The sequence below is a fragment of the Haemaphysalis longicornis genome, unplaced genomic scaffold (genome assembly GCF_048455015.1).
Source record: "Haemaphysalis longicornis isolate Haplotype H1 unplaced genomic scaffold, Haemaphysalis longicornis Haplotype H1 scaffold_3, whole genome shotgun sequence".
NCBI lineage: Eukaryota > Metazoa > Arthropoda > Arachnida > Ixodida > Ixodidae > Haemaphysalis > Haemaphysalis longicornis.
The window spans coordinates 183,236,379-183,251,795 of record NW_027526335.1 but is presented as its reverse complement, the minus strand read 5'-3'; the positions used below and the strand labels follow the sequence as shown (position 1 = coordinate 183,251,795).

Here is a 15,417-nt window from a genome sequence, read left to right as displayed (position 1 = left end):
CTGAATCCAACGATCCGAGCTCAAATCTGGGTGAGACCTTACTTTTTTAGAAGTATACACCTTTGTCAAACGTCACTCCCTCCTGTCTTTCCGGAATCACAGCGCAATGCATCCGCGTGTTATCAAAGTGGGCACACTTCTGAAATCATCCACATCTATTTCAACCTTTTCCCCCATGTCTTCACTGTCCCCTTAAAGCAGCGCTTTTTCCGCGCTTCACGAGTTCCGGCGTGGTCTAGAGGCTAGGATACCTGGCTTTCACCCAGGAGGCCCGGGTTCGATTCCCGGCGTCGGAAAGTGTTCGGTCTCATGGTGTATCGGTGAGCACTCTGGACTCTGAATCCAGCGATCCGAGCTCAAATCTCGGTGAGACCTTACTTTTTTAGAAGTATACACCTTTGTCAAACGTCACTCCCTCCTGTCTTTCCGGAACCACAGTGCAATGCATCCGCGTGTTATCAAAGCGGGCACACTTCTGAAATCATCCACATCTATTTCAACCTTTTCCCCTATGTCTTCACTGTCCCCTTAAAGCAGCGCTTTTTCCACACTTCACGAGTTCCGGCGTGGTCTAGTGGCTAGGATACCTGGCTTTCACCCAGGAGGCCCGGGTTCGATTCCCGGCATCGGAAAGTGTTCGGTCTCATGGTGTAACGGTGAGCACTCTGGACTCTGAATCCAGCGATCCGAGCTCAAATCTCGGTGAGACCTTACTTTTTTAGAAGTATACACCTTTGCCAAACCTAACTCCCTCCTGTCTTTCCGGAATCACAGCGCAATACATCCGCCTGTTATCAAAGTGAGCACACTTCTGAAATCATCCACATCTATTTCAACCTTTTCCCCTATGTCTTCACTGTCCCCTTAAAGCAGCGCTTTTTCCACACTTCACAAGTTCCGGCGTGGTCTAGTGGCTAGGATACCTGGCTTTCACCCAGGAGGCCCGGGTTCGATTCCCGGCGTCGGAAAGTCTTCGGTCTCATGGTGTAACGGTGAGCACTCTGGACTCTGAATCCAGCGATCCGAGCTCAAATCTCGGTGAGACCTTACTTTTTTAGAAGTATACACCTTTGTCAAACGTCACTCCCTCCTGTCTTTCCGGAATCACAGCGCAATGCTTCCGCGTGTTATCAAAGTGGGCACACTTCTGAAATCATCCACATCTATTTCAACCTTTTCCCCTATGTCTTCACTGTCCCCTTAAAGCAGCGCTTTTTCCACACTTCACGAGTTCCGGCGTGGTCTAGTGGCTAGGATACCTGGCTTTCACCCAGGAGGCGCGGGTTCGATTCCCGGCGTCGGAAAGTGTTCGGTCTCATCGTGTAACGGTGAGCACTGTGGACTCTGAATCCACCGATCCGAGCTCAAATCTCGGTGAGACCTTACTTTTTTAGAAGTATACACCTTTGCCAAACGCCACTCCCTCCTGTCTTTCCGGAATCACAGCGCAATGCAGCCGCGTGTTATCAAAGTGGGCACACTTCTGAAATCATCCACATCTATTTCAACCTTTTCCCCTATGTCTTCACTGTCCCCTTAAAGGAGCGCTTTTTCCGCACTTCACGAGTTCCGGCGTGGTCTAGTGGCTAGGATACCTGGCTTTCACCCAGGAGGCCCGGGTTCGATTCCCGGCGTCGGAAAGTGTTCGGTCTCATGGTGTAACGGTGAGCACTCTGGACTCTGAATCCAGCGATCCGAGCTCAAATCTCGGTGCGACCTTACTTTTTTAGAAGTATACACCTTTGCCAAACGTCACTCCCTCCTGTCTTTCCGGAATCACAGCGCAATGCATCCGCCTGTTATCAAAGTGAGCACACTTCTGAAATCATCCACATCTATTTCAACCTTTTCCCCTATGTCTTCACTGTCCCCTTAAAGCAGCGCTTTTTCCACACTTCACAAGTTCCGGCGTGGTCTAGTGGCTAGGATACCTGGCTTTCACCCAGGAGGCCCGGGTTCGATTCCCGGCGTCGGAAAGTGTTCGGTCTCATGGTGTAACGGTGAGCACTCTGGACTCTGAATCCAGCGATCCGAGCTCAAATCTCGGTGAGACCTTACTTTTTTAGAAGTATACACCTTTGCCAAACGTCACTCCCTCCTGTCTTTCCAAAATCACAGCGCAATGCATCCGCCTGTTATCAAAGTGAGCACACTTCTGAAATCATCCACATCTATTTCAACCTTTTCCCCTATGTCTTCACTGTCCCCTTAAAGCAGCGCTTTTTCCACACTTCACGTGATCCGGCGTGGTCTAGTGGCTAGGATACCTGGCTTTCACCCAGGAGGCCCGGGTTCGACTCCCGGCGTCGGAAAGTGTTCGGTCTCATGGTGTAACGGTGAGCACTCTGGACTCTGAATCCAGCGATCCGAGCTCAAATCTCGGTGAGACCTTACTTTTTTAGAAGTATACACCTTTGCCAAACGTCACTCCCTCCTGTCTTTCCGGAATCACAGAGCTATGCATCCGCCTGTTATCAAAGTGAGCACACTTCTGAAATCATCCACATCTATTTCAACCTTTTCCCGTATGTCTTCACTGTCCCCTTAAAGCAGCGCTTTTTCCACACTTCAGGAGTTCCGGCGTGGTCTAGTGGCTAGGATATCTGGCTTTCACCAGGAGGCCCGGGTTCGATTCCCGGCGTCGGAAAGTCTTCGGTCTCATGGTGTAACGGTGAGCACTCTGGACTCTGAATCCAACGATCCGAGCTCAAATCTGGGTGAGACCTTACTTTTTTAGAAGTATACACCTTTGTCAAACGTCACTCCCTCCTGTCTTTCCGGAATCACAGCGCAATGCATCCGCGTGTTATCAAAGTGGGCACACTTCTGAAATCATCCACATCTATTTCAACCTTTTCCCCTATGTCTTCACTGTCCCCTTAAAGCAGCGCTTTTTCCACACTTCACGAGTTCCGGCGTGGTCTAGTGGCTAGGATACCTGGCTTTCAAACAGGAGGCCCGGTTTCGATTCCCGGCATCGGAAAGTGTTCGGTCTCATGGTGTAACGGTGAGCACTCTGGACTCTGAATCCAGCGATCCGAGCTCAAATCTCGGTGAGACCTTACTTTTCCTGAAGTATACACCTTTGCCAACTGTCACTCCCTCCTGTCTTTCCGGAATCACAGCGCAATGCATCCGCCTGTTATCAAAGTGAGCACACTTCTGAAATCATCCACATCTATTTCAACCTTTTCCCCTATGTCTTCACTGTCCCCTTAAAGCAGCGCTTTTTCCACACTTCACAAGTTCCGGCGTGGTCTAGTGGCTAGGATACCTGGCTTTCACCCAGGAGGCCAGGGTTCGATTCAAGCCGTCGGAAAGTCTTCGGTCTCATGGTGTAACGGTGAGCACTCTGGACTCTGAATCCAGCGATCCGAGCTCAAATCTCGGTGAGACCTTACTTTTTTAGAAGTATACACCTTTGCCAAACGTCACTCCCTCCTGTCTTTCCGGAATCACAGCGCAATGCATCCGCCTGTTATCAAAGTGAGCACACTTCTGAAATCATCCACATCTATTTCAACCTTTTCCCCTATGACTTCACTGTCCCCTTAAAGCAGCGCTTTTTCCAGACTTCACGAGTTCCGGCGTGGTATAGTGGCTAGGATACCTGGCTTTCACCCAGGAGGCCCGGGTTCGATTCCCGGCGTCGGAAAGTGTTCGGTCTCATCGTGTAACGGTGAGCACTGTGGACTCTGAATCCACCGATCCGAGCTCAAATCTCGGTGAGACCTTACTTTTTTAGAAGTATACACCTTTGCCAAACGTCACTCCCTCCTGTCTTTCCGGAATCACAGCGCAATGCATCCGCGTGTTATCAAAGTGGGCACACTTCTGAAATCATCCACATCTATTTCAACCTTTTCCCCTATGTCTTCACTGTCCCCTTAAAGCAGCGCTTTTTCCACACTTCACAAGTTCTGGCGTGGTCTAGTGGCTAGGATACCTGGCTTTCACCCAGGAGGCCCGGCTTCGATTCCCGGCGTCGGAAAGTGTTCGGTCTCATGGTGTAACGGTGAGCACTCTGGACTCTGAATCCAGCGATCCGAGCTCAAATCTCGGTGAGACCTTACTTTTTTAGAAGTATACACCTTTGCCAAACGTCACTCCCTCCTGTCTTTCCGGAATCACAGCGCAATGCATCCGCCTGTTATCAAAGTGAGCACACTTCTGAAATCATCCACATCTATTTCAACCTTTTACCCTATGTCTTCACTGTCCCCTTAAAGCAGCGCTTTTTCCACACTTCACGTGATCCGGCGTGGTCTAGTGGCTAGGATACCTGGCTTTCACCCAGGAGGCCCGGGTTCGACTCCCGGCGTCGGAAAGTGTTCGGTCTCATGGTGTAACGGTGAGCACTCTGGACTCTGAATCCAGCGATCCGAGCTCAAATCTCGGTGAGACCTTACTTTTTTAGAAGTATACACCTTTGCCAAACGTCACTCCCTCCTGTCTTTCCGGAATCACAGCGCAATGCATCCGCCTGTTATCAAAGTGAGCACACTTCTGAAATCATCCACATCTATTTCAACCTTTTCCCCTATGTCTTCACTGTCCCCTTAAAGCAGCGCTTTTTCCACACTTCACAAGTTCCGGCGTGGTTTAGTGGCTAGGATACCTGGCTTTCACCCAGGAGGCCCGGGTTCGATTCCCGCCGTCGGAAAGTCTTCGGTCTCATGGTGTAACGGTGAGCACTCTGGACTCTGAATCCAGCGATCCGAGCTCAAATCTCGGTGAGACCTTACTTTTTTAGAAGTATACACCTTTGCCAAACGTCACTCCCTCCTGTCTTTCCGGAATCACAGCGCAATGCATCCGCCTGTTATCAAAGTGAGCACACTTCTGAAATCATCCACATCTATTTCAACCTTTTCCCCTATGACTTCACTGTCCCCTTAAAGCAGCGCTTTTTCCACACTTCACGAGTTCCGGCGTGGTATAGTGGCTAGGATACCTGAATTTCACCCAGGAGGCCCGGGTTCGATTCCCGGCGTCGGAAAGTGTTCGGTCTCATCGTGTAACGGTGAGCACTCTGGACTCTGAATCCAGCGATCCGAGCTCAAATCTCGGTGAGACCTTACTTTTTTAGAAGTATACACCTTTGCCAAACGTCACTCCCTCCTGTCTTTCCGGAATCACAGCGCAATGCATCCGCCTGTTATCAAAGTGAGCACACTTCTGAAATCATCCACATCTATTTCAACCTTTTCCCCTATGTCTTCACTGTCCCCTTAAAGCAGCGCTTTTTCCACACTTCACGTGATCCGGCGTGGTCTAGTGGCTAGGATACCTGGCTTTCACCCAGGAGGCCCGGGTTCGACTTCCGGCGTCGGAAAGTGTTCGGTCTCATGGTGTAACGGTGAGCACTCTGGACTCTGAATCCAGCGATCCGAGCTCAAATCTCGGTGAGACCTTACTTTTTTAGAAGTATACACCTTTGCCAAACGTCACTCCCTCCTGTCTTTCCGGAATCACAGCGCAATGCATCCGCCTGTTATCAAAGTGAGCACACTTCTGAAATCATCCACATCTATTTCAACCTTTTCCCGTATGTCTTCACTGTCCCCTTAAAGCAGCGCTTTTTCCACACTTCACAAGTTCTGGCGTGGTCTAGTGGCTAGGATACCTGGCTTTCACCCAGGAGGCCCGGGTTCGATTCCCGGCGTCGGAAAGTCTTCGGTCTCATGGTGTAACGGTGAGCACTCTGGACTCTGAATCCAGCGATCCGAGCTCAAATCTCGGTGAGACCTTACTTTTTTAGAAGTATACACCTTTGCCAAACGTCACTCCCTCCTGTCTTTCCGGAATCACAGCGCAATGCATCCGCCTGTTATCAAAGTGAGCACACTTCTGAAATCATCCACATCTACTTCAACCTTTTCCCCTATGTCTTCACTGTCCCCTTAAAGCAGCGCTTTTTCCACACTTCACAAGTTCCGGCGTGGTCTAGTGGCTAGGATACCTGGCTTTCACCCCGGAGGCCCGGGTTCGATTCTCGGCGTCGGAAAGTCTTCGGTCTCATGGTGTAACGGTGAGCCCTCTTGACTCTGAATCCAGAGATCCGAGCTCAAATCTCGGTGAGACCTTACTTTTTTAGAAGTATACACCTTTGCCAAACGTCACTCCCTCCTGTCTTTCCGGAATCACAGCGCAATGCATCCGCCTGTTATCAAAGTGAGCACACTTCTGAAATCATCCACATCTATTTCAACCTTTTCCCCTATGTCTTCACTGTCCCCTTAAAGCAGCGCTTTTTCCACACTTCACAAGTTCCGGCGTGGTTTAGTGGCTAGGATACCTGGCTTTCACCCAGGAGGCCCGGGTTCGATTCCCGCCGTCGGAAAGTCTTCGGTCTCATGGTGTAACGGTGAGCAATCTGGACTCTGAATCCAGCGATCCGAGCTCAAATCTCGGTGAGACCTTACTTTTTTAGAAGTATACACCTTTGCCAAACGTCACTCCCTCCTGTCTTTCCGGAATCACAGCGCAATGCATCCGCCTGTTATCAAAGTGCGCACACTTCTGAAATCATCCACATCTATTTCAACCTTTTCCCCTATGACTTCACTGTCCCCTTAAAGCAGCGCTTTTTCCACACTTCACGAGTTCCGGCGTGGTATAGTGGCTAGGATACCTGGCTTTCACCCAGGAGGCCCGGGTTCGATTCCCGGCGTCGGAAAGTGTTCGGTCTCATCGTGTAACGGTGAGCACTCTGGACTCTGAATCCAGCGATCCGAGCTCAAATCTCGGTGAGACCTTACTTTTTTAGAAGTATACACCTTTGCCAAACGTCACTCCCTCCTGTCTTTCCGGAATCACAGCGCAATGCATCCGCCTGTTATCAAAGTGAGCACACTTCTGAAATCATCCACATCTATTTCAACCTTTTCCCCTATGTCTTCACTGTCCCCTTAAAGCAGCGCTTTTTCCACACTTCACGTGATCCGGCGTGGTCTAGTGGCTAGGATACCTGGCTTTCACCCAGGAGGCCCGGGTTCGACTCCCGGCGTCGGAAAGTGTTCGGTCTCATGGTGTAACGGTGAGCACTCTGGACTCTGAATCCAGCGATCCGAGCTCAAATCTCGGTGAGACCTTACTTTTTTAGAAGTATACACCTTTGCCAAACGTCACTCCCTCCTGTCTTTCCGGAATCACAGCGCAATGCATCCGCGTGTTATCAAAGTGGGCACACTTCTGAAATCATCCACATCTATTTCAACCTTTTCCCCTATGTCTTCACTGTCCCCTTAAAGCAGCGCTTTTTCCACACTTCACAAGTTCCGGCGTGGTCTAGTGGCTAGGATACCTGGCTTTCACCCAGGAGGCCCGGGTTCGATTCCCGCCGTCGGAAAGTCTTCGGTCTCATGGTGTAACGGTGAGCACTCTGGACACTGAATCCAGCGATCCGAGCTCAAATCTCGGTGAGACCTTACTTTTTTAGAAATATACGCCTTTGCCAAACGTCACTAACTCCTGTCTTTCCGGAATCACAGCGCAATGCATCCGCCTGTTATCGAAGTGAGCACACTTCTGAAATCATCCACATCTATTTCAACCTTTTCCCCTATGACTTCACTGTCCCCTTAAAGCAGCGCTTTTTCCACACTTCACGAGTTCCGGCGTGGTATAGTGGCTAGGATACCTGGCTTTCACCCAGGAGGCCCGGGTTCGATTCCCGGCGTCGGAAAGTGTTCGGTCTCATGGTGTAACGGTGAGCACTCTGGACTCTGAATCCAGCAATCCGAGCTCAAATCTCGGTGAGACCTTACTTTTTTAGAAATATACGCCTTTGCCAAACGTCACTCCCTCCTGTCTTTCCGGAATCACAGCGCAATGCATCCGCCTGTTATCGAAGTGAGCACACTTCTGAAATCATCCACATCTATTTCAACCTTTTCCCCTATGACTTCACTGTCCCCTTAAAGCAGCGCTTTTTCCAGACTTCACGAGTTCCGGCGTGGTATAGTGGCTAGGATACCTGGCTTTCACCCAGGAGGCCCGGGTTCGATTCCCGGCGTCGGAAAGTGTTCGGTCTCATCGTGTAACGGTGAGCACTGTGGACTCTGAATCCACCGATCCGAGCTCAAATCTCGGTGAGACCTTACTTTTTTAGAAGTATACACCTTTGCCAAACGTCACTCCCTCCTGTCTTTCCGGAATCACAGCGCAATGCATCCGCGTGTTATCAAAGTGGGCACACTTCTGAAATCATCCACATCTATTTCAACCTTTTCCCCTATGTCTTCACTGTCCCCTTAAAGCAGCGCTTTTTCCACACTTCACAAGTTCTGGCGTGGTCTAGTGGCTAGGATACCTGGCTTTCACCCAGGAGGCCCGGCTTCGATTCCCGGCGTCGGAAAGTGTTCGGTCTCATGGTGTAACGGTGAGCACTCTGGACTCTGAATCCAGCGATCCGAGCTCAAATCTCGGTGAGACCTTACTTTTTTAGAAGTATACACCTTTGCCAAACGTCACTCCCTCCTGTCTTTCCGGAATCACAGCGCAATGCATCCGCCTGTTATCAAAGTGAGCACACTTCTGAAATCATCCACATCTATTTCAACCTTTTCCCCTATGTCTTCACTGTCCCCTTAAAGCAGCGCTTTTTCCACACTTCACGTGATCCGGCGTGGTCTAGTGGCTAGGATACCTGGCTTTCACCCAGGAGGCCCGGGTTCGACTCCCGGCGTCGGAAAGTGTTCGGTCTCATGGTGTAACGGTGAGCACTCTGGACTCTGAATCCAGCGATCCGAGCTCAAATCTCGGTGAGACCTTACTTTTTTAGAAGTATACACCTTTGCCAAACGTCACTCCCTCCTGTCTTTCCGGAATCACAGCGCAATGCATCCGCCTGTTATCAAAGTGAGCACACTTCTGAAATCATCCACATCTATTTCAACCTTTTCCCCTATGTCTTCACTGTCCCCTTAAAGCAGCGCTTTTTCCACACTTCACAAGTTCCGGCGTGGTTTAGTGGCTAGGATACCTGGCTTTCACCCAGGAGGCCCGGGTTCGATTCCCGCCGTCGGAAAGTCTTCGGTCTCATGGTGTAACGGTGAGCACTCTGGACTCTGAATCCAGCGATCCGAGCTCAAATCTCGGTGAGACCTTACTTTTTTAGAAGTATACACCTTTGCCAAACGTCACTCCCTCCTGTCTTTCCGGAATCACAGCGCAATGCATCCGCCTGTTATCAAAGTGAGCACACTTCTGAAATCATCCACATCTATTTCAACCTTTTCCCCTATGACTTCACTGTCCCCTTAAAGCAGCGCTTTTTCCACACTTCACGAGTTCCGGCGTGGTATAGTGGCTAGGATACCTGAATTTCACCCAGGAGGCCCGGGTTCGATTCCCGGCGTCGGAAAGTGTTCGGTCTCATCGTGTAACGGTGAGCACTCTGGACTCTGAATCCAGCGATCCGAGCTCAAATCTCGGTGAGACCTTACTTTTTTAGAAGTATACACCTTTGCCAAACGTCACTCCCTCCTGTCTTTCCGGAATCACAGCGCAATGCATCCGCCTGTTATCAAAGTGAGCACACTTCTGAAATCATCCACATCTATTTCAACCTTTTCCCCTATGTCTTCACTGTCCCCTTAAAGCAGCGCTTTTTCCACACTTCACGTGATCCGGCGTGGTCTAGTGGCTAGGATACCTGGCTTTCACCCAGGAGGCCCGGGTTCGACTTCCGGCGTCGGAAAGTGTTCGGTCTCATGGTGTAACGGTGAGCACTCTGGACTCTGAATCCAGCGATCCGAGCTCAAATCTCGGTGAGACCTTACTTTTTTAGAAGTATACACCTTTGCCAAACGTCACTCCCTCCTGTCTTTCCGGAATCACAGCGCAATGCATCCGCCTGTTATCAAAGTGAGCACACTTCTGAAATCATCCACATCTATTTCAACCTTTTCCCGTATGTCTTCACTGTCCCCTTAAAGCAGCGCTTTTTCCACACTTCACAAGTTCTGGCGTGGTCTAGTGGCTAGGATACCTGGCTTTCACCCAGGAGGCCCGGGTTCGATTCCCGGCGTCGGAAAGTCTTCGGTCTCATGGTGTAACGGTGAGCACTCTGGACTCTGAATCCAGCGATCCGAGCTCAAATCTCGGTGAGACCTTACTTTTTTAGAAGTATACACCTTTGCCAAACGTCACTCCCTCCTGTCTTTCCGGAATCACAGCGCAATGCATCCGCCTGTTATCAAAGTGAGCACACTTCTGAAATCATCCACATCTACTTCAACCTTTTCCCCTATGTCTTCACTGTCCCCTTAAAGCAGCGCTTTTTCCACACTTCACAAGTTCCGGCGTGGTCTAGTGGCTAGGATACCTGGCTTTCACCCCGGAGGCCCGGGTTCGATTCTCGGCGTCGGAAAGTCTTCGGTCTCATGGTGTAACGGTGAGCCCTCTTGACTCTGAATCCAGAGATCCGAGCTCAAATCTCGGTGAGACCTTACTTTTTTAGAAGTATACACCTTTGCCAAACGTCACTCCCTCCTGTCTTTCCGGAATCACAGCGCAATGCATCCGCCTGTTATCAAAGTGAGCACACTTCTGAAATCATCCACATCTATTTCAACCTTTTCCCCTATGTCTTCACTGTCCCCTTAAAGCAGCGCTTTTTCCACACTTCACAAGTTCCGGCGTGGTTTAGTGGCTTGGATACCTGGCTTTCACCCAGGAGGCCCGGGTTCGATTCCCGCCGTCGGAAAGTCTTCGGTCTCATGGTGTAACGGTGAGCAATCTGGACTCTGAATCCAGCGATCCGAGCTCAAATCTCGGTGAGACCTTACTTTTTTAGAAGTATACACCTTTGCCAAACGTCACTCCCTCCTGTCTTTCCGGAATCACAGCGCAATGCATCCGCCTGTTATCAAAGTGCGCACACTTCTGAAATCATCCACATCTATTTCAACCTTTTCCCCTATGACTTCACTGTCCCCTTAAAGCAGCGCTTTTTCCACACTTCACGAGTTCCGGCGTGGTATAGTGACTAGGATACCTGGCTTTCACCCAGGAGGCCCGGGTTCGATTCCCGGCGTCGGAAAGTGTTCGGTCTCATCGTGTAACGGTGAGCACTCTGGACTCTGAATCCAGCGATCCGAGCTCAAATCTCGGTGAGACCTTACTTTTTTAGAAGTATACACCTTTGCCAAACGTCACTCCCTCCTGTCTTTCCGGAATCACAGCGCAATGCATCCGCCTGTTATCAAAGTGAGCACACTTCTGAAATCATCCACATCTATTTCAACCTTTTCCCCTATGTCTTCACTGTCCCCTTAAAGCAGCGCTTTTTCCACACTTCACGTGATCCGGCGTGGTCTAGTGGCTAGGATACCTGGCTTTCACCCAGGATGCCCGGGTTCGACTCCCGGCGTCGGAAAGTGTTCGGTCTCATGGTGTAACGGTGAGCACTCTGGACTCTGAATCCAGCGATCCGAGCTCAAATCTCGGTGAGACCTTACTTTTTTAGAAGTATACACCTTTGCCAAACGTCACTCCCTCCTGTCTTTCCGGAATCACAGCGCAATGCATCCGCGTGTTATCAAAGTGGGCACACTTCTGAAATCATCCACATCTATTTCAACCTTTTCCCCTATGTCTTCACTGTCCCCTTAAAGCAGCGCTTTTTCCACACTTCACAAGTTCCGGCGTGGTCTAGTGGCTAGGATACCTGGCTTTCACCCAGGAGGCCCGGGTTCGATTCCCGCCGTCGGAAAGTCTTCGGTCTCATGGTGTAACGGTGAGCACTCTGGACACTGAATCCAGCGATCCGAGCTCAAATCTCGGTGAGACCTTACTTTTTTAGAAATATACGCCTTTGCCAAACGTCACTCCCTCCTGTCTTTCCGGAATCACAGCGCAATGCATCCGCCTGTTATCGAAGTGAGCACACTTCTGAAATCATCCACATCTATTTCAACCTTTTCCCCTATGACTTCACTGTCCCCTTAAAGCAGCGCTTTTTCCACACTTCACGAGTTCCGGCGTGGTATAGTGGCTAGGATACCTGGCTTTCACCCAGGAGGCCCGGGTTCGATTCCCGGCGTCGGAAAGTGTTCGGTCTCATGGTGTAACGGTGAGCACTCTGGACTCTGAATCCAGCAATCCGAGCTCAAATCTCGGTGAGACCTTACTTTTTTAGAAATATACGCCTTTGCCAAACGTCACTCCCTCCTGTCTTTCCGGAATCACAGCGCAATGCATCCGCCTGTTATCGAAGTGAGCACACTTCTGAAATCATCCACATCTATTTCAACCTTTTCCCCTATGACTTCACTGTCCCCTTAAAGCAGCGCTTTTTCCACACTTCACGAGTTCCGGCGTGGTATAGTGGCTAGGATACCTGGCTTTCACCCAGGAGGCCCGGGTTCGATTCCCGGCGTCGGAAAGTGTTCGGTCTCATGGTGTAACGGTGAGCACTCTGGACTCTGAATCCAGCGATCCGAGCACAAATCTCGGTGAGACGTTACTTTTTTAGAAGTATACACCTTTGCCAAACCTAACTCCCTCCTGTCTTTCCGGAATCACAGCGCAATACATCCGCCTGTTATCAAAGTGAGCACACTTCTGAAATCATCCACATCTATTTCAACCTTTTCCCCTATGTCTTCACTGTCCCCTTAAAGCAGCGCTTTTTCCACACTTCACAAGTTCCGGCGTGGTCTAGTGGCTAGGATACCTGGCTTTCACCCAGGAGGCCCGGGTTCGATTCCCGGCGTCGGAAAGTCTTCGGTCTCATGGTGTAACGGTGAGCACTCTGGACTCTGAATCCAGCGATCCGAGCTCAAATCTCGGTGAGACCTTACTTTTTTAGAAGTATACACCTTTGTCAAACGTCACTCCCTCCTGTCTTTCCGGAATCACAGCGCAATGCATCCGCGTGTTATCAAAGTGGGCACACTTCTGAAATCATCCACATCTATTTCAACCTTTTCCCCTATGTCTTCACTGTCCCCTTAAAGCAGCGCTTTTTCCACACTTCACAAGTTCCGGCGTGGTCTAGTGGCTAGGATACCTGGCTTTCACCCAGGAGGCCCGGGTCCGATTCCCGGCGTCGGAAAGTGTTCGGTCTCATGGTGTAACGGTGAGCACTCTGGACTCTGAATCCAGCAATCCGAGCTCAAATCTCGGTGAGACCTTACTTTTTTAGAAGTATACACCTTTGTCAAACGTCACTCCCTCCTGTCTTTCCGGAATCACAGCGCAATGCATCCGCGTGTTATCAAAGTGGGCACACTTCTGAAATCATCCACATCTATTTCAACCTTTTCCCCTATGTCTTCACTTTCCCCTTAAAGCAGCGCTTTTTCCACACTTCACAAGTTCCGGCGTGGTCTAGTGGCTAGGATACCTGGCTTTCACACAGGAGGCCCGGGTTCGATTCCCGGCGTCGGAAAGTTCTCGGTCTCATGGTGTAACGGTGAGCACTCTGGACTCTGAATCCAGCGATCCGAGCTCAAATCTCGCTGAGACCTTACTTTTTTAGAAGTATACACCTTTGTCAAACGTCACTCCCTCCTGTCTTCCCGGAATCACAGCGCAATGCATCCGCGTGTTATCAAAGTGGGCACACTTCTGAAATCATCCACATCTATTTCAACCTTTTCCCCTATGTCTTCACTGTCCCCTTAAAGCAGCGCTTTTTCCACACTTCACAAGTTCCGGCGTGGTCTAGTGGCTAGGATACCTGGCTTTCACCCAGGAGGCCCGCATTCGATTCCCGGCGTCGGAAAGTGTTCGGTCTTATGGTGTAACGGTGAGCACTCTGGACTCTGAATCCAGCGATCCGAGCTCAAATCTCGGTGAGACCTTACTTTTTTAGAAGTATACACCTTTGCCAAACGTCACTCCCTCGAGTCTTTCCGGAATCACAGCGCAATGCATCCGCCTGTTATCAAAGTGAGCACACTTCTGAAATCATCCACATCTACTTCAACCTTTTCCCCTATGTCTTCACTGTCCCCTTAAAGCAGCGCTTTTTCCACACTTCACAAGTTCCGGCGTGGTCTAGTGGCTAGGATACCTGGCTTTCTTCCAGGAGGCCCGGGTTCGATTCCCGCCGTCGGAAAGTCTTCGGTCTCATGGTGTAACGGTGAGCACTCTGGACTCTGAATCCAGCGATCCGAGCTCAAATCTCGGTGAGACCTTACTTTTTTAGAAGTATACACCTTTGCCAAACGTCACTCCCTCCTGTCTTTCCGGAATCACAGCGCAATGCATCCGCCTGTTATCAAAGTGAGCACACTTCTGAAATCATCCACATCTATTTCAACCTTTTCCCCTATGTCTTCACTGTCCCCTTAAAGCAGCGCTTTTTCCACACTTCACGTGATCCGGCGTGGTATAGTGGCTAGGATACCTGGCTTTCACCCAGGAGGCCCGGGTTCGATTCCCGCCGTCGGAAAGTCTTCGGTCTCATGGTGTAACGGTGAGCACTCTGGACTCTGAATCCAGCGATCCGAGCTCAAATCTCGGTGAGACCTTACTTTTTTAGAAGTATACGCCTTTGCCAAACGTCACTCCCTCCTGTCTTTCCGGAATCACAGCGCAATGCATCCGCCTGTTATCAAAGTGAGCACACTTCTGAAATCATCCACATCTATTTCAACCTTTTCCCCTATGACTTCACTGTCCCCTTAAAGCAGCGCTTTTTCCACACTTCACGAGTTCCGGCGTGGTATAGTGGCTAGGATACCTGGCTTTCACCCAGGAGGCCCGGGTTCGATTCCCGGCGTCGGAAAGTGTTCGGTCTCATGGTGTAACGGTGAGCACTCTGGACTCTGAATCCAGCGATCCGAGCTCAAATCTCGGTGAGACGTTACTTTTTTAGAAGTATACACCTTTGCCAAACCTAACTCCCTCCTGTCTTTCCGGAATCACAGCGCAATACATCCGCCTGTTATCAAAGTGAGCACACTTCTGAAATCATCCACATCTATTTCAACCTTTTCCCCTATGTCTTCACTGTCCCCTTAAAGCAGCGCTTTTTCCACACTTCACAAGTTCCGGCGTGGTCTAGTGGCTAGGATACCTGGCTTTCACCCAGGAGGCCCGGGTTCGATTCCCGGCGTCGGAAAGTCTTCGGTCTCATGGCGTAACGGTGAGCACTCTGGACTCTGAATCCAGCGATCCGAGCTCAAATCTCGGTGAGACCTTACTTTTTTAGAAGTATACACCTTTGTCAAACGTCACTCCCTCCTGTCTTTCCGGAATCACAGCGCAATGCATCCGCGTGTTATCAAAGTGGGCACACGTCTGAAATCATCCACATCTATTTCAACCTTTTCCCCCATGTCTTCACTGTCCCCTTAAAGCAGCGCTTTTTCCGCACTTCACGAGTTCCGGCGTGCTCTAGTGGCTAGGATACCTGGCTTTCACCCAGGAGGCCCGGGTTCGATTCCCGGCGTCGGGAAG

The 15,417-nt window shown here is 50.3% G+C and overlaps 69 non-coding genes across 69 annotated transcripts; all 69 read left to right on the top strand.

The window, feature by feature from the left end:
• The first annotated feature begins 224 nt into the window (after positions 1 to 224).
• Positions 225 to 296, top strand: Trnae-uuc (transfer RNA glutamic acid (anticodon UUC)). The gene has a single exon. It is a non-coding gene; the product is annotated as a tRNA-Glu (tRNA).
• A 7-nt stretch (positions 297 to 303) lies between these two features.
• Positions 304 to 375, top strand: Trnaq-cug (transfer RNA glutamine (anticodon CUG)). The gene has a single exon. It is a non-coding gene; the product is annotated as a tRNA-Gln (tRNA).
• Positions 376 to 560: 185 nt separating this feature from the next.
• On the top strand, positions 561 to 632 carry Trnae-uuc (transfer RNA glutamic acid (anticodon UUC)). Its single transcript has one exon. It is a non-coding gene; the product is annotated as a tRNA-Glu (tRNA).
• Positions 633 to 639: 7 nt separating this feature from the next.
• Positions 640 to 711, top strand: Trnaq-cug (transfer RNA glutamine (anticodon CUG)). The gene has a single exon. It is a non-coding gene; the product is annotated as a tRNA-Gln (tRNA).
• Positions 712 to 896: 185 nt separating this feature from the next.
• Positions 897 to 968, top strand: Trnae-uuc (transfer RNA glutamic acid (anticodon UUC)). Its single transcript has one exon. It is a non-coding gene; the product is annotated as a tRNA-Glu (tRNA).
• A 7-nt stretch (positions 969 to 975) lies between these two features.
• On the top strand, positions 976 to 1,047 carry Trnaq-cug (transfer RNA glutamine (anticodon CUG)). The gene has a single exon. It is a non-coding gene; the product is annotated as a tRNA-Gln (tRNA).
• Positions 1,048 to 1,232: 185 nt separating this feature from the next.
• Positions 1,233 to 1,304, top strand: Trnae-uuc (transfer RNA glutamic acid (anticodon UUC)). Its single transcript has one exon. It is a non-coding gene; the product is annotated as a tRNA-Glu (tRNA).
• A 264-nt stretch (positions 1,305 to 1,568) lies between these two features.
• On the top strand, positions 1,569 to 1,640 carry Trnae-uuc (transfer RNA glutamic acid (anticodon UUC)). Its single transcript has one exon. It is a non-coding gene; the product is annotated as a tRNA-Glu (tRNA).
• A 264-nt stretch (positions 1,641 to 1,904) lies between these two features.
• On the top strand, positions 1,905 to 1,976 carry Trnae-uuc (transfer RNA glutamic acid (anticodon UUC)). The gene has a single exon. It is a non-coding gene; the product is annotated as a tRNA-Glu (tRNA).
• Positions 1,977 to 1,983: 7 nt separating this feature from the next.
• On the top strand, positions 1,984 to 2,055 carry Trnaq-cug (transfer RNA glutamine (anticodon CUG)). Its single transcript has one exon. It is a non-coding gene; the product is annotated as a tRNA-Gln (tRNA).
• Positions 2,056 to 2,240: 185 nt separating this feature from the next.
• On the top strand, positions 2,241 to 2,312 carry Trnae-uuc (transfer RNA glutamic acid (anticodon UUC)). The gene has a single exon. It is a non-coding gene; the product is annotated as a tRNA-Glu (tRNA).
• Positions 2,313 to 2,319: 7 nt separating this feature from the next.
• Positions 2,320 to 2,391, top strand: Trnaq-cug (transfer RNA glutamine (anticodon CUG)). The gene has a single exon. It is a non-coding gene; the product is annotated as a tRNA-Gln (tRNA).
• A 599-nt stretch (positions 2,392 to 2,990) lies between these two features.
• Positions 2,991 to 3,062, top strand: Trnaq-cug (transfer RNA glutamine (anticodon CUG)). The gene has a single exon. It is a non-coding gene; the product is annotated as a tRNA-Gln (tRNA).
• Positions 3,063 to 3,326: 264 nt separating this feature from the next.
• On the top strand, positions 3,327 to 3,398 carry Trnaq-cug (transfer RNA glutamine (anticodon CUG)). Its single transcript has one exon. It is a non-coding gene; the product is annotated as a tRNA-Gln (tRNA).
• A 185-nt stretch (positions 3,399 to 3,583) lies between these two features.
• Trnae-uuc (transfer RNA glutamic acid (anticodon UUC)) lies at positions 3,584 to 3,655 on the top strand. The gene has a single exon. It is a non-coding gene; the product is annotated as a tRNA-Glu (tRNA).
• Positions 3,656 to 3,919: 264 nt separating this feature from the next.
• Positions 3,920 to 3,991, top strand: Trnae-uuc (transfer RNA glutamic acid (anticodon UUC)). The gene has a single exon. It is a non-coding gene; the product is annotated as a tRNA-Glu (tRNA).
• A 7-nt stretch (positions 3,992 to 3,998) lies between these two features.
• On the top strand, positions 3,999 to 4,070 carry Trnaq-cug (transfer RNA glutamine (anticodon CUG)). The gene has a single exon. It is a non-coding gene; the product is annotated as a tRNA-Gln (tRNA).
• Positions 4,071 to 4,255: 185 nt separating this feature from the next.
• On the top strand, positions 4,256 to 4,327 carry Trnae-uuc (transfer RNA glutamic acid (anticodon UUC)). The gene has a single exon. It is a non-coding gene; the product is annotated as a tRNA-Glu (tRNA).
• A 7-nt stretch (positions 4,328 to 4,334) lies between these two features.
• Trnaq-cug (transfer RNA glutamine (anticodon CUG)) lies at positions 4,335 to 4,406 on the top strand. Its single transcript has one exon. It is a non-coding gene; the product is annotated as a tRNA-Gln (tRNA).
• Positions 4,407 to 4,591: 185 nt separating this feature from the next.
• Positions 4,592 to 4,663, top strand: Trnae-uuc (transfer RNA glutamic acid (anticodon UUC)). The gene has a single exon. It is a non-coding gene; the product is annotated as a tRNA-Glu (tRNA).
• A 7-nt stretch (positions 4,664 to 4,670) lies between these two features.
• On the top strand, positions 4,671 to 4,742 carry Trnaq-cug (transfer RNA glutamine (anticodon CUG)). Its single transcript has one exon. It is a non-coding gene; the product is annotated as a tRNA-Gln (tRNA).
• Positions 4,743 to 5,263: 521 nt separating this feature from the next.
• Positions 5,264 to 5,335, top strand: Trnae-uuc (transfer RNA glutamic acid (anticodon UUC)). The gene has a single exon. It is a non-coding gene; the product is annotated as a tRNA-Glu (tRNA).
• Positions 5,336 to 5,342: 7 nt separating this feature from the next.
• Positions 5,343 to 5,414, top strand: Trnaq-cug (transfer RNA glutamine (anticodon CUG)). The gene has a single exon. It is a non-coding gene; the product is annotated as a tRNA-Gln (tRNA).
• Positions 5,415 to 5,599: 185 nt separating this feature from the next.
• Trnae-uuc (transfer RNA glutamic acid (anticodon UUC)) lies at positions 5,600 to 5,671 on the top strand. The gene has a single exon. It is a non-coding gene; the product is annotated as a tRNA-Glu (tRNA).
• A 7-nt stretch (positions 5,672 to 5,678) lies between these two features.
• Trnaq-cug (transfer RNA glutamine (anticodon CUG)) lies at positions 5,679 to 5,750 on the top strand. Its single transcript has one exon. It is a non-coding gene; the product is annotated as a tRNA-Gln (tRNA).
• A 185-nt stretch (positions 5,751 to 5,935) lies between these two features.
• Positions 5,936 to 6,007, top strand: Trnae-uuc (transfer RNA glutamic acid (anticodon UUC)). The gene has a single exon. It is a non-coding gene; the product is annotated as a tRNA-Glu (tRNA).
• A 264-nt stretch (positions 6,008 to 6,271) lies between these two features.
• On the top strand, positions 6,272 to 6,343 carry Trnae-uuc (transfer RNA glutamic acid (anticodon UUC)). The gene has a single exon. It is a non-coding gene; the product is annotated as a tRNA-Glu (tRNA).
• A 264-nt stretch (positions 6,344 to 6,607) lies between these two features.
• Trnae-uuc (transfer RNA glutamic acid (anticodon UUC)) lies at positions 6,608 to 6,679 on the top strand. Its single transcript has one exon. It is a non-coding gene; the product is annotated as a tRNA-Glu (tRNA).
• Positions 6,680 to 6,943: 264 nt separating this feature from the next.
• On the top strand, positions 6,944 to 7,015 carry Trnae-uuc (transfer RNA glutamic acid (anticodon UUC)). The gene has a single exon. It is a non-coding gene; the product is annotated as a tRNA-Glu (tRNA).
• A 7-nt stretch (positions 7,016 to 7,022) lies between these two features.
• On the top strand, positions 7,023 to 7,094 carry Trnaq-cug (transfer RNA glutamine (anticodon CUG)). The gene has a single exon. It is a non-coding gene; the product is annotated as a tRNA-Gln (tRNA).
• Positions 7,095 to 7,279: 185 nt separating this feature from the next.
• Positions 7,280 to 7,351, top strand: Trnae-uuc (transfer RNA glutamic acid (anticodon UUC)). Its single transcript has one exon. It is a non-coding gene; the product is annotated as a tRNA-Glu (tRNA).
• A 264-nt stretch (positions 7,352 to 7,615) lies between these two features.
• Positions 7,616 to 7,687, top strand: Trnae-uuc (transfer RNA glutamic acid (anticodon UUC)). The gene has a single exon. It is a non-coding gene; the product is annotated as a tRNA-Glu (tRNA).
• A 7-nt stretch (positions 7,688 to 7,694) lies between these two features.
• Positions 7,695 to 7,766, top strand: Trnaq-cug (transfer RNA glutamine (anticodon CUG)). Its single transcript has one exon. It is a non-coding gene; the product is annotated as a tRNA-Gln (tRNA).
• Positions 7,767 to 7,951: 185 nt separating this feature from the next.
• Trnae-uuc (transfer RNA glutamic acid (anticodon UUC)) lies at positions 7,952 to 8,023 on the top strand. Its single transcript has one exon. It is a non-coding gene; the product is annotated as a tRNA-Glu (tRNA).
• A 264-nt stretch (positions 8,024 to 8,287) lies between these two features.
• Positions 8,288 to 8,359, top strand: Trnae-uuc (transfer RNA glutamic acid (anticodon UUC)). Its single transcript has one exon. It is a non-coding gene; the product is annotated as a tRNA-Glu (tRNA).
• A 7-nt stretch (positions 8,360 to 8,366) lies between these two features.
• Trnaq-cug (transfer RNA glutamine (anticodon CUG)) lies at positions 8,367 to 8,438 on the top strand. The gene has a single exon. It is a non-coding gene; the product is annotated as a tRNA-Gln (tRNA).
• A 185-nt stretch (positions 8,439 to 8,623) lies between these two features.
• On the top strand, positions 8,624 to 8,695 carry Trnae-uuc (transfer RNA glutamic acid (anticodon UUC)). The gene has a single exon. It is a non-coding gene; the product is annotated as a tRNA-Glu (tRNA).
• A 7-nt stretch (positions 8,696 to 8,702) lies between these two features.
• Positions 8,703 to 8,774, top strand: Trnaq-cug (transfer RNA glutamine (anticodon CUG)). The gene has a single exon. It is a non-coding gene; the product is annotated as a tRNA-Gln (tRNA).
• Positions 8,775 to 8,959: 185 nt separating this feature from the next.
• On the top strand, positions 8,960 to 9,031 carry Trnae-uuc (transfer RNA glutamic acid (anticodon UUC)). Its single transcript has one exon. It is a non-coding gene; the product is annotated as a tRNA-Glu (tRNA).
• A 7-nt stretch (positions 9,032 to 9,038) lies between these two features.
• Positions 9,039 to 9,110, top strand: Trnaq-cug (transfer RNA glutamine (anticodon CUG)). The gene has a single exon. It is a non-coding gene; the product is annotated as a tRNA-Gln (tRNA).
• A 521-nt stretch (positions 9,111 to 9,631) lies between these two features.
• Positions 9,632 to 9,703, top strand: Trnae-uuc (transfer RNA glutamic acid (anticodon UUC)). Its single transcript has one exon. It is a non-coding gene; the product is annotated as a tRNA-Glu (tRNA).
• A 7-nt stretch (positions 9,704 to 9,710) lies between these two features.
• Trnaq-cug (transfer RNA glutamine (anticodon CUG)) lies at positions 9,711 to 9,782 on the top strand. Its single transcript has one exon. It is a non-coding gene; the product is annotated as a tRNA-Gln (tRNA).
• Positions 9,783 to 9,967: 185 nt separating this feature from the next.
• Positions 9,968 to 10,039, top strand: Trnae-uuc (transfer RNA glutamic acid (anticodon UUC)). Its single transcript has one exon. It is a non-coding gene; the product is annotated as a tRNA-Glu (tRNA).
• A 7-nt stretch (positions 10,040 to 10,046) lies between these two features.
• Trnaq-cug (transfer RNA glutamine (anticodon CUG)) lies at positions 10,047 to 10,118 on the top strand. The gene has a single exon. It is a non-coding gene; the product is annotated as a tRNA-Gln (tRNA).
• A 185-nt stretch (positions 10,119 to 10,303) lies between these two features.
• On the top strand, positions 10,304 to 10,375 carry Trnae-uuc (transfer RNA glutamic acid (anticodon UUC)). Its single transcript has one exon. It is a non-coding gene; the product is annotated as a tRNA-Glu (tRNA).
• Positions 10,376 to 10,639: 264 nt separating this feature from the next.
• Trnae-uuc (transfer RNA glutamic acid (anticodon UUC)) lies at positions 10,640 to 10,711 on the top strand. Its single transcript has one exon. It is a non-coding gene; the product is annotated as a tRNA-Glu (tRNA).
• A 264-nt stretch (positions 10,712 to 10,975) lies between these two features.
• Trnae-uuc (transfer RNA glutamic acid (anticodon UUC)) lies at positions 10,976 to 11,047 on the top strand. The gene has a single exon. It is a non-coding gene; the product is annotated as a tRNA-Glu (tRNA).
• A 264-nt stretch (positions 11,048 to 11,311) lies between these two features.
• Trnae-uuc (transfer RNA glutamic acid (anticodon UUC)) lies at positions 11,312 to 11,383 on the top strand. The gene has a single exon. It is a non-coding gene; the product is annotated as a tRNA-Glu (tRNA).
• A 7-nt stretch (positions 11,384 to 11,390) lies between these two features.
• On the top strand, positions 11,391 to 11,462 carry Trnaq-cug (transfer RNA glutamine (anticodon CUG)). The gene has a single exon. It is a non-coding gene; the product is annotated as a tRNA-Gln (tRNA).
• A 185-nt stretch (positions 11,463 to 11,647) lies between these two features.
• On the top strand, positions 11,648 to 11,719 carry Trnae-uuc (transfer RNA glutamic acid (anticodon UUC)). The gene has a single exon. It is a non-coding gene; the product is annotated as a tRNA-Glu (tRNA).
• A 264-nt stretch (positions 11,720 to 11,983) lies between these two features.
• On the top strand, positions 11,984 to 12,055 carry Trnae-uuc (transfer RNA glutamic acid (anticodon UUC)). The gene has a single exon. It is a non-coding gene; the product is annotated as a tRNA-Glu (tRNA).
• A 7-nt stretch (positions 12,056 to 12,062) lies between these two features.
• On the top strand, positions 12,063 to 12,134 carry Trnaq-cug (transfer RNA glutamine (anticodon CUG)). The gene has a single exon. It is a non-coding gene; the product is annotated as a tRNA-Gln (tRNA).
• Positions 12,135 to 12,319: 185 nt separating this feature from the next.
• On the top strand, positions 12,320 to 12,391 carry Trnae-uuc (transfer RNA glutamic acid (anticodon UUC)). The gene has a single exon. It is a non-coding gene; the product is annotated as a tRNA-Glu (tRNA).
• Positions 12,392 to 12,655: 264 nt separating this feature from the next.
• Positions 12,656 to 12,727, top strand: Trnae-uuc (transfer RNA glutamic acid (anticodon UUC)). The gene has a single exon. It is a non-coding gene; the product is annotated as a tRNA-Glu (tRNA).
• Positions 12,728 to 12,734: 7 nt separating this feature from the next.
• Trnaq-cug (transfer RNA glutamine (anticodon CUG)) lies at positions 12,735 to 12,806 on the top strand. The gene has a single exon. It is a non-coding gene; the product is annotated as a tRNA-Gln (tRNA).
• Positions 12,807 to 12,991: 185 nt separating this feature from the next.
• Trnae-uuc (transfer RNA glutamic acid (anticodon UUC)) lies at positions 12,992 to 13,063 on the top strand. The gene has a single exon. It is a non-coding gene; the product is annotated as a tRNA-Glu (tRNA).
• Positions 13,064 to 13,070: 7 nt separating this feature from the next.
• Trnaq-cug (transfer RNA glutamine (anticodon CUG)) lies at positions 13,071 to 13,142 on the top strand. Its single transcript has one exon. It is a non-coding gene; the product is annotated as a tRNA-Gln (tRNA).
• A 185-nt stretch (positions 13,143 to 13,327) lies between these two features.
• Trnae-uuc (transfer RNA glutamic acid (anticodon UUC)) lies at positions 13,328 to 13,399 on the top strand. Its single transcript has one exon. It is a non-coding gene; the product is annotated as a tRNA-Glu (tRNA).
• Positions 13,400 to 13,406: 7 nt separating this feature from the next.
• Positions 13,407 to 13,478, top strand: Trnaq-cug (transfer RNA glutamine (anticodon CUG)). Its single transcript has one exon. It is a non-coding gene; the product is annotated as a tRNA-Gln (tRNA).
• A 185-nt stretch (positions 13,479 to 13,663) lies between these two features.
• Trnae-uuc (transfer RNA glutamic acid (anticodon UUC)) lies at positions 13,664 to 13,735 on the top strand. The gene has a single exon. It is a non-coding gene; the product is annotated as a tRNA-Glu (tRNA).
• Positions 13,736 to 13,742: 7 nt separating this feature from the next.
• Trnaq-cug (transfer RNA glutamine (anticodon CUG)) lies at positions 13,743 to 13,814 on the top strand. Its single transcript has one exon. It is a non-coding gene; the product is annotated as a tRNA-Gln (tRNA).
• A 185-nt stretch (positions 13,815 to 13,999) lies between these two features.
• Trnae-uuc (transfer RNA glutamic acid (anticodon UUC)) lies at positions 14,000 to 14,071 on the top strand. Its single transcript has one exon. It is a non-coding gene; the product is annotated as a tRNA-Glu (tRNA).
• Positions 14,072 to 14,078: 7 nt separating this feature from the next.
• On the top strand, positions 14,079 to 14,150 carry Trnaq-cug (transfer RNA glutamine (anticodon CUG)). The gene has a single exon. It is a non-coding gene; the product is annotated as a tRNA-Gln (tRNA).
• A 185-nt stretch (positions 14,151 to 14,335) lies between these two features.
• Positions 14,336 to 14,407, top strand: Trnae-uuc (transfer RNA glutamic acid (anticodon UUC)). Its single transcript has one exon. It is a non-coding gene; the product is annotated as a tRNA-Glu (tRNA).
• Positions 14,408 to 14,414: 7 nt separating this feature from the next.
• Trnaq-cug (transfer RNA glutamine (anticodon CUG)) lies at positions 14,415 to 14,486 on the top strand. Its single transcript has one exon. It is a non-coding gene; the product is annotated as a tRNA-Gln (tRNA).
• Positions 14,487 to 14,671: 185 nt separating this feature from the next.
• Trnae-uuc (transfer RNA glutamic acid (anticodon UUC)) lies at positions 14,672 to 14,743 on the top strand. The gene has a single exon. It is a non-coding gene; the product is annotated as a tRNA-Glu (tRNA).
• A 264-nt stretch (positions 14,744 to 15,007) lies between these two features.
• On the top strand, positions 15,008 to 15,079 carry Trnae-uuc (transfer RNA glutamic acid (anticodon UUC)). Its single transcript has one exon. It is a non-coding gene; the product is annotated as a tRNA-Glu (tRNA).
• A 7-nt stretch (positions 15,080 to 15,086) lies between these two features.
• Trnaq-cug (transfer RNA glutamine (anticodon CUG)) lies at positions 15,087 to 15,158 on the top strand. The gene has a single exon. It is a non-coding gene; the product is annotated as a tRNA-Gln (tRNA).
• Positions 15,159 to 15,343: 185 nt separating this feature from the next.
• Positions 15,344 to 15,416, top strand: Trnae-uuc (transfer RNA glutamic acid (anticodon UUC)). Its single transcript has one exon. It is a non-coding gene; the product is annotated as a tRNA-Glu (tRNA).
• Position 15,417: the final 1 nt, after the last annotated feature.